Source organism: Nothoprocta perdicaria, unplaced genomic scaffold (genome assembly GCF_003342845.1).
Source record: "Nothoprocta perdicaria isolate Ctin4 unplaced genomic scaffold, notPer1 scaffold_55, whole genome shotgun sequence".
NCBI classification, from domain to species: Eukaryota; Metazoa; Chordata; class Aves; order Tinamiformes; family Tinamidae; genus Nothoprocta; species Nothoprocta perdicaria.
In genome coordinates, this window is record NW_020455810.1 from 614,863 (window position 1) to 625,923 (window position 11,061).

General features: G+C 39.1%; 1 long non-coding RNA gene across 1 annotated transcript in view; it reads right to left on the reverse strand.

The window, feature by feature from the left end:
* Positions 1 to 201: 201 nt before the first annotated feature.
* The window catches only part of LOC112955286, a 36,824-nt gene continuing 25,964 nt past the window's right edge, over positions 202 to 11,061 (reverse strand). The window contains exon 2 of the long non-coding RNA XR_003250859.1: positions 202 to 571. This is a non-coding gene — a long non-coding RNA (uncharacterized LOC112955286). The remainder of the gene's footprint in view (positions 572 to 11,061) is intronic.

The following is an 11,061-nucleotide window of genomic DNA, read 5'->3' on the forward strand; positions in this document are numbered from 1 at the left end:
CAATACAACCACAAGGCATTTACAAGAAGCATTTAAGAAGTGCAAGTATCATTCTCTAAGTTTGTTAGAAATCGGGAGTCTGCATGAGTGGGAAGATGGTCAGTAATATTCCTCAAGTGAATGTGAATAAAAACACTACTTTGCAAGTAACACTGAAAGGGGCTTTCGTGGCACTGTTGTCTTCATTGGCCATCACAAGCAGCTAAGTCCAAAAAGGATCATTCAAAGTTGTCAGGTGTACATCACAGGCTCTATAGGGAGACAAAAACTTGCTAGAATTGATTATTTTTTCCTCCAAACTTCTTCTATTGGTGCCTGTAGATAATTACTTTTAAGTGTCCAGTAAATCCAACTTTGCTTTAAATTCAGATGTTAACTTGGAGCAGAGTCATTGCCTTTTATTTGCTGAAGTTGTAATACTTATTAACTACATATATCTTAGGAGATCATTAAAACAGTCAGACTTGCAGATATGTTACATCCCTTGAAGAAGTCATTGGTTATTTTGAGTCATAGGTAAAAAAAATATCCACTGGGTCCAACAGTATTCCAAAAAGATGAAAGATGTGTTCTAAAAAATAAAAAAAACACCTTTACATAAAAAGAATGACCATATAATGCAAAGCAACACTTGGAAATGCAAATGCAATAGTTTACAGCCTTTAAACTGAATAAAACTTTCCCTTCTCACATAATGATTGCCAATATGTGACTCAGCAAAGCAATACATCAAAATGTGGACTACGTCTTTTTCTTTTTTTTTTTTTCCTCCTTTCCCCCACCCCAAAAAAGTCCTATAACATCCAAGCTGTCACACTACTGAATGGATGTGCTTCATTTACTCCTCAGTTTATTGTCAGAAGGCCCTTTTGAAGTCTCCTAGTAGCTGCAAGGAAGTTTGCCAGTTTACCATAACAAAATTCCTTTCTAAAAGCAGATTTAAACTGCTTTAAACTCAGTCAATATTCAAGTCTCAAGAAGAAAAATAGAACACACTTTTTCTTCCCCAATTATTTTGGCACTTCTGCAAAGTGACTAGAAAAGGGTACTCAACATCATAACTTTACACTGCCTTCACAGAAATGCAGATAACTTTTAGAGACAAGTCAGGAGGGGCAAAACAACAAAACAAAAAGCTCCATCAGTCGATATGCAACCTACTTATACAATAGAGTGTTCTCAATCTTCTGCTGGCATGCAGCAAAACACCCTGCATCAGCTGATAAACCTCACTAATATCATTATGCACAGAAAGGAGCACTCGACTTGGAATATCCTCTCTAGTGTACTAAAAAAGGCCAGTACTCACCAAAGTTTTTTCAAGTCTGAACTGAATATACTCCATATTCTTTTAATAGGCGTGGGATAGCTCCACGTGACCAATAAGCACATGTTTCTTTGGGAAATTCCTCGATGAACAACGTTACACATGGAATTCTGCTTTTGTGACCACCTCTGGCCTGTAATACCTCTGACAGCAAGTTATACTTCCTTGTTAAATAAATCACAGCTCGTTACTGAGTCATGGTGCTTGCCTCCACAAGAAGCAACAATGCCATGTACTAAAAGGAATGAATTTTTCTGCCTAACAGCACATTTTTTTCCATGCACTACTGTATTCATCACTTATGGTTCCTATGTCATATTTATCTCATGTAGAGATCCATAGCCAACATTTGGATATGCCTTAATTCCTGCAGACTGCATGCCACCACTCTGAAGGGACGGTCAAACTCTGCTCTCACATTAAAGCAATGCCTCAGGAGACACTCTGAACAAAACTGAGGCATTTTTGGAGCTTTATATTTCTTTATGTATAGGTAAATAGGTATGTATGTATAGGTATATATATATGTGTAGCTTTATATTTAGGGAACTGGCCAACAGTTTGTCCACTGTGCTAATCAAGAAAAGTAAATAAATCTTCATGACTACTGGAAAAAAAGTAAATTATTTGCCAGGTTCTGTGCAGGCATGACCTCTCAACATGAAAAGCAAGACTCTGGAAGCCAGAGGATTAAGTTTCAGTAGCTTTTATATTTCCTTCACTGAAGTACATTTTCCTAGGCAGCCTATATATGGTCAGAGAGCATTATCCAGCTGCTGCACATACTGTAACACAGGTCTCCACACTAACACAACTCTGTTGCTTGAAGCAACACTGGCCAATACCTGAAGAAAAGATCAAGATGGGGTTTACTTGCAAGAAACAATACTGAAAAACAAGTATCTTGCTTTATTTCGGTTCACGTTCTGATGTCCTACCTCAAGATATTTTGTGACATCGCTAAAATAAACTAAATCAGTGATGTGACTTCCCAGAGTAAAATAAATGCAAATAATCACCGCTGCTTTTGCACTTCAAAATTGTACTTTTTAATTTCAAGATATAAAACACAAAATAAGGTCACAGAGTACAGCTGTATCTTTATACTTAGCTCATAATTTTTTTTTAAGATTGTCAGTCATTTAATACAAGAAAAAATAGGAACAATTACATACAGCTCAATTTGCTCAGTTTAAACAGCACAATGGTTAGTGAGTTTTGCTAGCCAAAGCCATCAAAAAGATTGTGAATTGATTTAGGCAAAGTATCATTTAAAACCAACTACTCAATTTCAGCTTTCATCTAAGCAAAAGAACAAACACTCAGTAGAGTTATTTTGTGGGCTGCAATATTTATTAACTGCTCGCTCCTGGATTTACTGGCGCACTTCAGAGAAGGTCGAATCCGATGCAACATGTCAATGCAAGGTTGGATGATCTCAGAAAAAAACTGCTACAGTCAAAATTTTGCTACAACATTTCCATAGCAGCAGTGTCAATTAGAATCCTAACTAATAAATAAATAAATAAACCTTTTCAAAAACAATAATAAGAAAAGCCTCAAATCTCAGACTCATGATTGAACTGAAACCCTGAAGTTCACATGCAATCCATGGGTTCCATTTGAAATCCGGTGCAAGACATGAGCTCCTGTCCCATTCCTTTTGTATCAAATTGATATAACTGATACAAACATTAACTGGAGAGAGATTTCAGAAAGAACTGATGGCTTCCAGACTGCAAAGTCCTAGACTACGAGATCCTCGTATCTCTTGGTCTCCTCTAGGAAATGGGCTCATGAGGACAGCTCATAATTCAGCAGAGCAGCCCCAGATTTTACTTTTCCTGGCACACAGTCTTCCGTGATCGTTACACCCATGGATCTGAACCTAACCTCAATGGGAAGCACAACTTGGGATGACAACGTAATTGCGCAATTACGGCGACCTGCTCACCGTCCAAAACAAACGAGCCCCAAAGAAACCAAAGGCAGACAGAAAGCAGCTGGCTGTTTCATGAACCACAGCACTAAAAGTAGTGGAATAATGCAAACAGGATAGTGATTGATGGATATTTTTCTAGTAATATTAACCTCTGCCATAGAATTTGTCAACAGTTAAAAGCAGCATGCAGATAAACCTTTGCGAGCTGGTGCTCATTTCTTCCTGGCCCACATCTTACCCTGTGGTAACATTGTTCTGGGAAAGCAACAGCAACCATAGACGTTGTTATTCACCATTTAAATCTAACCATGTAAACAGAAACTTTATTACCAGGCAACCAGAGTATGTTAATAGTTGCTACCGGTTTATTGCAAGTCTTGGACCATAGGAAAACACAACAGGCATCGTATCTCAAGTCTCCTTCAGCTCCATCCCGAAAGAGAAACTCCATACAACCGCTAGCGTCTGCTAAGGTTGAGCCTAGGCCGAGCTCAAAAGTGATTCCTTCGTGCTAGGTCCCGTGAGGAGATAGCTAATTGTAACCCCTTGGCCAGCTGCAGCCCGGGCTAACTTTGAATTGTTGTCCTGGGACCAGGAAATGGTGCTACCAGGTACAGCCTCACCAGGGAGGAACAGAGAGGAACCATCACCTGCCTTGGCCTGCTGGCAATGCCCTTCCTCATGCAGCCTGGGATGCCATTGGCTGCCTTTGCCACCAGGGCACGTTGCTGGCTCATAGTCAATGGGCTGCAACTCAAAACAACCCCTGCATTACAGTGTTTTCATCTTTGCCATCTGAAATCATCTCAAAACCAACCTAAGGCTGGTTCTTCTTGATTGAAAGGTACCCTCCCAGCCAGGTCAGGGAATTCAAAGCCACAAGAGAGATGCCAGCAGATGACTGTTAGCTCCCAGTGTGGCCATGGAGATTTCCAACTGAATTGGATCCATTTCTGAGGAAGGGGAGGAAGTTGAAGAATCCAAGCAAATGGTATTCTGACCTTTGCTCTTTAGAAAAACAAGCTATCCCACACAGAGACCCAAAATGCTGGGTGGCACATACAGCATTTTTGTACAGAGCTTTGTTCCTCTCCTGCAATAACACTTCAGTAACTGAGAAAGCAATATGTCAATGAGAAGTGTTATTATCATCTACCTGGTGCTACTCACTCACTGAGGGAATTCTACTCATGCCTCTCTTTATGACTCCCTTTACGGAGTCATAATGCACTTCTGTGAAATCTTGGGAAAAGGCAGAACTCTCATCAGAAGAGCAGGACAGCAAGACGAGGTACCATGAGAAAGAAGTGCAGGGCTAATTTATGGTCAAGTCAGTGAATGAGATACCAAACAGACCTTGTTGCCAGAGTTTTGAAACATTCTTTATTGTCAAGAGACTGGAGGTTTCTGCTCAAAAATAGCATGGGTCTCCAAGCACTGGGCAATTTGCCAACTCTGAGATAATTATCAGTACTAGATTATGTCAGTACAACCAATAAAAGACTTTAATCTGAGCCTTCTGTATATGTACAGCCTCAAAGATACTTTTTTTTTTTTTTTTTTTTTTTTGGTGAAGAAGTTGCATTTAAAAGGCATCAGCACAGCTTCAACACTGGCATTAAAAGCTCTCTTTTCTAGAAACATTTCTCTAGCCTAATCTAATGAAATAATTCATCTACAAGCGCAGGCAACATTTATGGAATCTCTATGTGATCTTAAAACAAGAGTCATTGTTTTTCAGAATTTGTAAAACAGATTGGTATTTACTTTAAACACTTAAGTGCATCTTCTCTTGTTTTTTCTTTACTTTTTTTTTTTTGCAGAGAAAGCCTGCTGTTTTCACAGCTGAAAGTAATAATTTCTATACACAAAACACTTCCAAATGACAGATGTCTGATTATCACCATTATTACCTTTTTTTTGTTGGTTTTGCTAAACAACCCAAAGAGGGTAAATGTGAGCAAAGACATTTTTATAGGGGAAAAAAAAAAAAGAACTTTTCAAAGAATTTACGCTTTTTCCAAAGACATAATTAACACAGTTCACATTTGACACCCTAACAGTGCAACAGTGCTCTGTTCTTGCTAAGATGGGCAAACAATATCCATACGCTTAACACTTGGAAGAAGAGCATAAGCATCTTTCAAAATTCCATCTACTGAGCAACAACAATCACACTTTTCTCAATAAGTTTAACAAATTACACACCAAAATAACTTTTTTTTTTCCTGAAGATTCTTAAAGACTGAATTCTGTTAACTAAAAAGAGTAGTGCTGATTTTAAACAGGGCTCTTCCTTTGTTGGCCCAAAAGGCATTCTTTAGCTACCAACAGGCAGCAATCATACAAATAAAGATTACTTAGAATAAGTCAGATTTTTTTTTCACAAATCCTGTGTCCATCCAGAGGTAAATACTCTGAACCTCACTTGTGATAAGCAACTGCAAAAATTCCAGCATTATTTCAAAATTGAAAAGCCTGCACAACTTGGTCAGCAGGTATCAAAGATAAGGGTTAGAAGGATGGCAACATTTTTGGTGAAGAAAAGCACAGAAGACGATAAAAAATAAAAATCAATTTGTCTAGATCTGCAAGGAAAAAGCAGAGCACGTGCAGCTCTCCAGAAAATGTTCAGGAGATTTCATCAAATAGTCCTCTCTTCATTGCTTTGTGTTTCACCACAGTACAAGAACAGCCTTTTTGAGCTGCTAGAACAACTAAATTTTGATTTTTCAAAAAAGAGAATGATAATCAACTGATTCCAGGTAACAGCCAATGTAAGCACAAAGGGTTGTTTCTCAGCTAAACTGCAGCAAAGAACACAACTCTATTTTCACAAAAGATTTTTACAAGTTCCAGGTCCTTTCCAGATGTAGCCAGGTAGAAAGAGGACAGAAAAGGTGCTTAGCCCCTCATTTGCAGTAGCAACTGAGGGAAAGAATTGCATGATTTTTCCCTCAGGAAGCATCAAGGCAAATGATGAACCGAGTTCTTTTGCCTGAAATCCTAGAGGTAATAACCTACTCAAAAGCAGACAAATTGACCATGACAAAAGTACAATTTCAAAAAGACAGAAAATATGGTAGGCTTTTGTTTTGCCAGCTGAGGTTTATGGCCAACACTCCCATTGGCAATGAGACATGTCTGGCTTAAGCCTTCTAGGGATTTTATCCACTTCTTGACAGCAACTCTGGTTCCCTGAGACAATCCGATTATTTCCACACTTGGCTTTGCCCAAAATCCATGTGAAAAAAATGAAACTTCACAAAACTTCAGACATCAGACACTGACTCATGTTTCTTCACAAAGCAGTGCTGTCTTCTCTTCAGGTAGCCCTTAATTAGCCATGAAATGCTAGTTGCCGCAAGCAATTCCTCTGCATATGTTTGAAACACAGAGTAGGTCACTACCTACCTCATGGGACTCAGATGACTGGAGAGAACCAAAGCATGCAACATGGAACTGTAACTATGTAACTATCAAATTCTTACTTCAAAGAATTTAGTTTCAGTAAACTTAGCTGCCTTTTTTTTTTTTTTTTTTTTTTTTTTTTTTTTTTTTTTTTTTTTTTTTTTTTTTTTTNTTTTTTTGTGCTTCTGGAGACTCCTACTCCCTCCAAAATTAAACTGGAAAGTAAACAAGCTCCTGTGTGGGGTCAAGACTTACCCACAACTGAACCGGATTTAAAGTTCTGGGCTGCTTTTTTTTTTTTTTGTAAACTTGTATAAATATAGGGTAAACAATGAACTTGTAAGCAGCACCCACTCCAAAGCATGAAAAGGACAAGGCTTCTCTAGGAGACCATTGGAAAATATGATTGAAGCATCAGATCTCTGTGAAGCTACTTCACAGTCAAAACATCCTACTTGTCTCCTTGAACTATCAAACAAGGGGTTTTCAAGTTGGGCTGCAGCTGTGTTGTTGACATACTTTGCAGATATTTTACTTCCTGAAAGATCCATCTTAATTCACACACACACGCACACACACACCATAAAAAAGAAGAAAACAAAACCAGCCCCTCATATGTTACAGTGAAGGCTTCTTGTACTGAACTGTTACCTCAGAAGCTTGCACTGTTAAGAAAACATTCAAGTTTTACCCAGCAGTGTCCACATGCAAACCACCAAAACTGTCACCTCCACAGCAAGCCAAGCAGAACACTGAAAATGAGGTAACACCATTGCTGCCCTTTTGCTGAGAACTGGAGCTTTCTGTAGCTTCACAAATTCCTGCATAAAAGGAACAACGGATACAGCAAAAGAGAGGCAAGGAGCAGAAACAGCATAGCAGAAAAACTCCCCCTGCTCAAATGTTCTCTATTGCTAAATTCAAGCTTAAATAGTCAAAAGAAGTCCTTTTGACTTAACAATAGATCACAGTTAATAGTTTATACATCTGCTAAAGAAGTGGGAGAGCAGGGCTGGATGTATGGAGTGGGGGATAACAGGAGAGTTAGTTAAATCCTCTCCACTTTTCACCAACCCTTAAAGCAAAGGATAATGAGAAACAGCACAAGGTTGCAGATTGAGGGAAAAAGGAGGGGGGTAGGTATGCACAGGAAATTAAATTAATTTCTATGAGTATGAAATGGAATGTGGACAAGAATAAAGTTGCGAATTTTAAGGATTCAAAAGGGCACAGCTAAACTCAATAAGCGTATGAGATATAAGTGACAAGGAAACATAGGAAAGGACACAAAGACAGTGAAAAGTAAAGTTATATTATACTTCTCAGGGCCAAATTTAAAATACCTGAAAACAAAGGTATGCTTTCCAGAGAGAACTTTTGATAGTGATGTAAATGAAAAGTACCATTAAGTAGTTTTAAGTGGAACCATTCAGTAGTTTTACACGGTTGGAAGTTGGTCTTCCCCACCCTAAGTACGCTATGCAATCTCCAGTAGAATTAATTCCAACATACTTACAAGCAGGTTACTGGCCAGAGGACATATCCTAACCCAGTTAGGATAAAAGCTGGACTTAAGTCTCTTCCACTTCATCCTATAACAACTTCTCTCTAGGATTAAGGAGCTCAGTGGAAGCTCCATTCTTCAGAGCTGAATGTTCCTGAGGCCTGAAAGAGCTCACCACCCTTCTTCTCTCCCTTACAAGCTAAGCAGGTTTGCCAGGAGTACCTAGCTGTCCATTTTGCAGCACAGTTATGGAGGAACGCTCACACACAGCAGCAACAAACACCTTCTGGTAGGCAAAGGTGCTGACAGACAGTGCCTCACCCTGAGGAGGCAACGTTCTTGCACAATGGGTGGACCCTCATAGCACTGACCAGGAGTTAAGTCTACTAGCGCAATTTCCCACCTTCTACTGAGCCAACAATCCTAGTCCCATTAATAAACTGGTATCCAGGATCTCTTCCATTTCCTCGTAAATCAGTAGAAAAGTAGAGAATATGCTTAAGAAGGGCCAGTCTGAGTTGCAATCAGGGCACTGACCCGCTAATGGGTCAGTGGGATTACCCTCAGAGTGAAGAATTGTCAGGGTGCTTCAAAAAAAAAAAAAAAAATAAATAAAATAATAAAAGTAAAAAAAAAAAATTACACAGAATACCCAAAGTTATGATACAAACAAAATATGACAGTACACAGTCAATACTGGAAAAAGTTATGAATTTGGAGCAACACAGCTAAACATCTCTGGTCCAGTTTTACTACAGTAGTGAATAATGAACTCCTCTAGATAGGTTTCTATTTGCTTGTTCAAATAACATGCTGCAATTACTCAGGATTGCCCTGAGAAGTCTTTCCTCTGTCAGAAGAGAAAAGGGAACAAGAGAATTATCAAGCTCTCTCCTCTTTTAGCATAGGGAGATACGTTCTTTTTAACTTCTGAAAAAAGAGAGAGGTGATGAATTAGCAATATTCATGCTCTTAGTGCACTTCAGTAATTTATATCTCATATTAGGCACGTGGTATAGCTCAGGAAGTATTTAAAATACTTTAATATGCTACATTATAGAGTAGTATGTTTTGTTAAAGGCAAAGGCTCTAATCCTAGAGCTGAGTATGTGAACAAATGAATAAAGGAGTCAAAGACATGCAAAAAGAGCACATGATAACATGGTATATTTATGCTGCTATCTTTGCATAAAATTGGCATTTCACAGAATCACTGAATGACTAAAGTTGGAAGGGACCTCTAGAGACCATCTAGTCCAACCCCCTGCTCCAGCAGGGACACCCAGAGCACGGGGCACAGGGCGGCATCCAGGCGGGTTTGGAAGATCTCCAGAGAAAGAGACTCCACAGCCTCCCCGGCAGCCTGTGCCAGGGCTCTCTCACCCCCACAGTGAAGAAGTTCTTCCTCACTTGGAGATGGAACTGCCTGTGTTTCAACTTGTACCCATTACCCTTTTTCCTGTTACTGGCCACCACTGAGAAGAATTTGGCCCCATCTTCTTTACATTCTCCCCTCAGATATTTGTACATACTGATCACATCTCCTCTCAATCTTCTCTTCCCCAAGCTAATCAGGCCCAGGTCACTTAGTCTTTCTTCATACGAGAGATGCTCCAGTCCTTTAATCATCTTTGTTGTGCTGCATTTTCAATTGTCCAACTGTTATATTTGAGTCTTTCTTTTAAAAGAAGATCACAGATATCACTCATCCCCTATGTTAATACATTTTACTATTTGTCAGTAAAATGATTGTTATTGTTGATTGTTATAAACATAAAAAATATGAAGATTGTTACCAGTGAAACAACATCATTAACCAAATCCTAAGTAGGACCACTATGCCAAGCATGATCCCATTTTTTGTTTATGTAACTAATTTTGTGCTATCTACAAAGACTAGTTACAAGATTAGTTACAATACACTTAAGACATGGATTTGGGGCTGAGAAGGTAGCCCCAAAAGATTTGACTCAACATGTGCAAAGAAGCAGCAAGCTACTGACAAATTTAAATTCTTCCTAGTATCAGGGAATAGGATAAGTGCTTGCAGGACAGCAGTCAGCTAACTCAAACAACTGATTAACTGACTGCTGACTTGTATGGATGGATGTCACATTTTGAAATGCTTAGCATTTAATTTCTTAGCAAAAAGAAGAAAGGAGGCTAAAAAGGCAAAATGGAGGTGTTATCACAGTTCAGGGATTACGTTTTCCCTTTTGCATCTCTGAACTGCTGAATCTCAAGGCAGTCAGGATTTTTAACAGGCACCTCCCAACCCTGAAGTCAATGACCTGATGCCACCCTGAAGTCAATGACTTGAAAGAAGACAGTAAAAAATCATTGCTAAGTAACTAGATATACTACTTCCCCTTGAGAAAGAGGTTGACATTTTTACTGAAAACATATATAAGAACCCAGCAGGTGATATTCACAGCAGGGAGAAGTAACACCTACAAGCCAGTAAGAAGATGCTCGTCCTCACAGCAACACCACAACTCTGCTATGCCAGGTACTGTGCATTTAAAGGCAAAATTAAAATATGCCTCCCTCCCTCCCCGCCCCCCTCCCAAAATATCAGAGAAAAAAACTGCTCTGCATTTCCACGCACGTATTTGATTTGAACCAATATGTTTCTGCTTGAGTGTATGCACTCAAGCCATGGGATCTTGGATGTGCTTGGGTCCAGCTACAATTTTACACGCACCAAAGCGGTTTTCCCTGTTCTTCAGTTTCTAAGGATCATTTTCTACTAGCCAATCATTTTGAAAAAGCCAAGAAGAGCATCATGCACCTCAGCCATAAGATAAGCTCCTAGAGCTAGCAGAACTACCCACATTTTTATTCTCTCCTGCTTCTGGAGAAAAAAAAAAAAAAAAA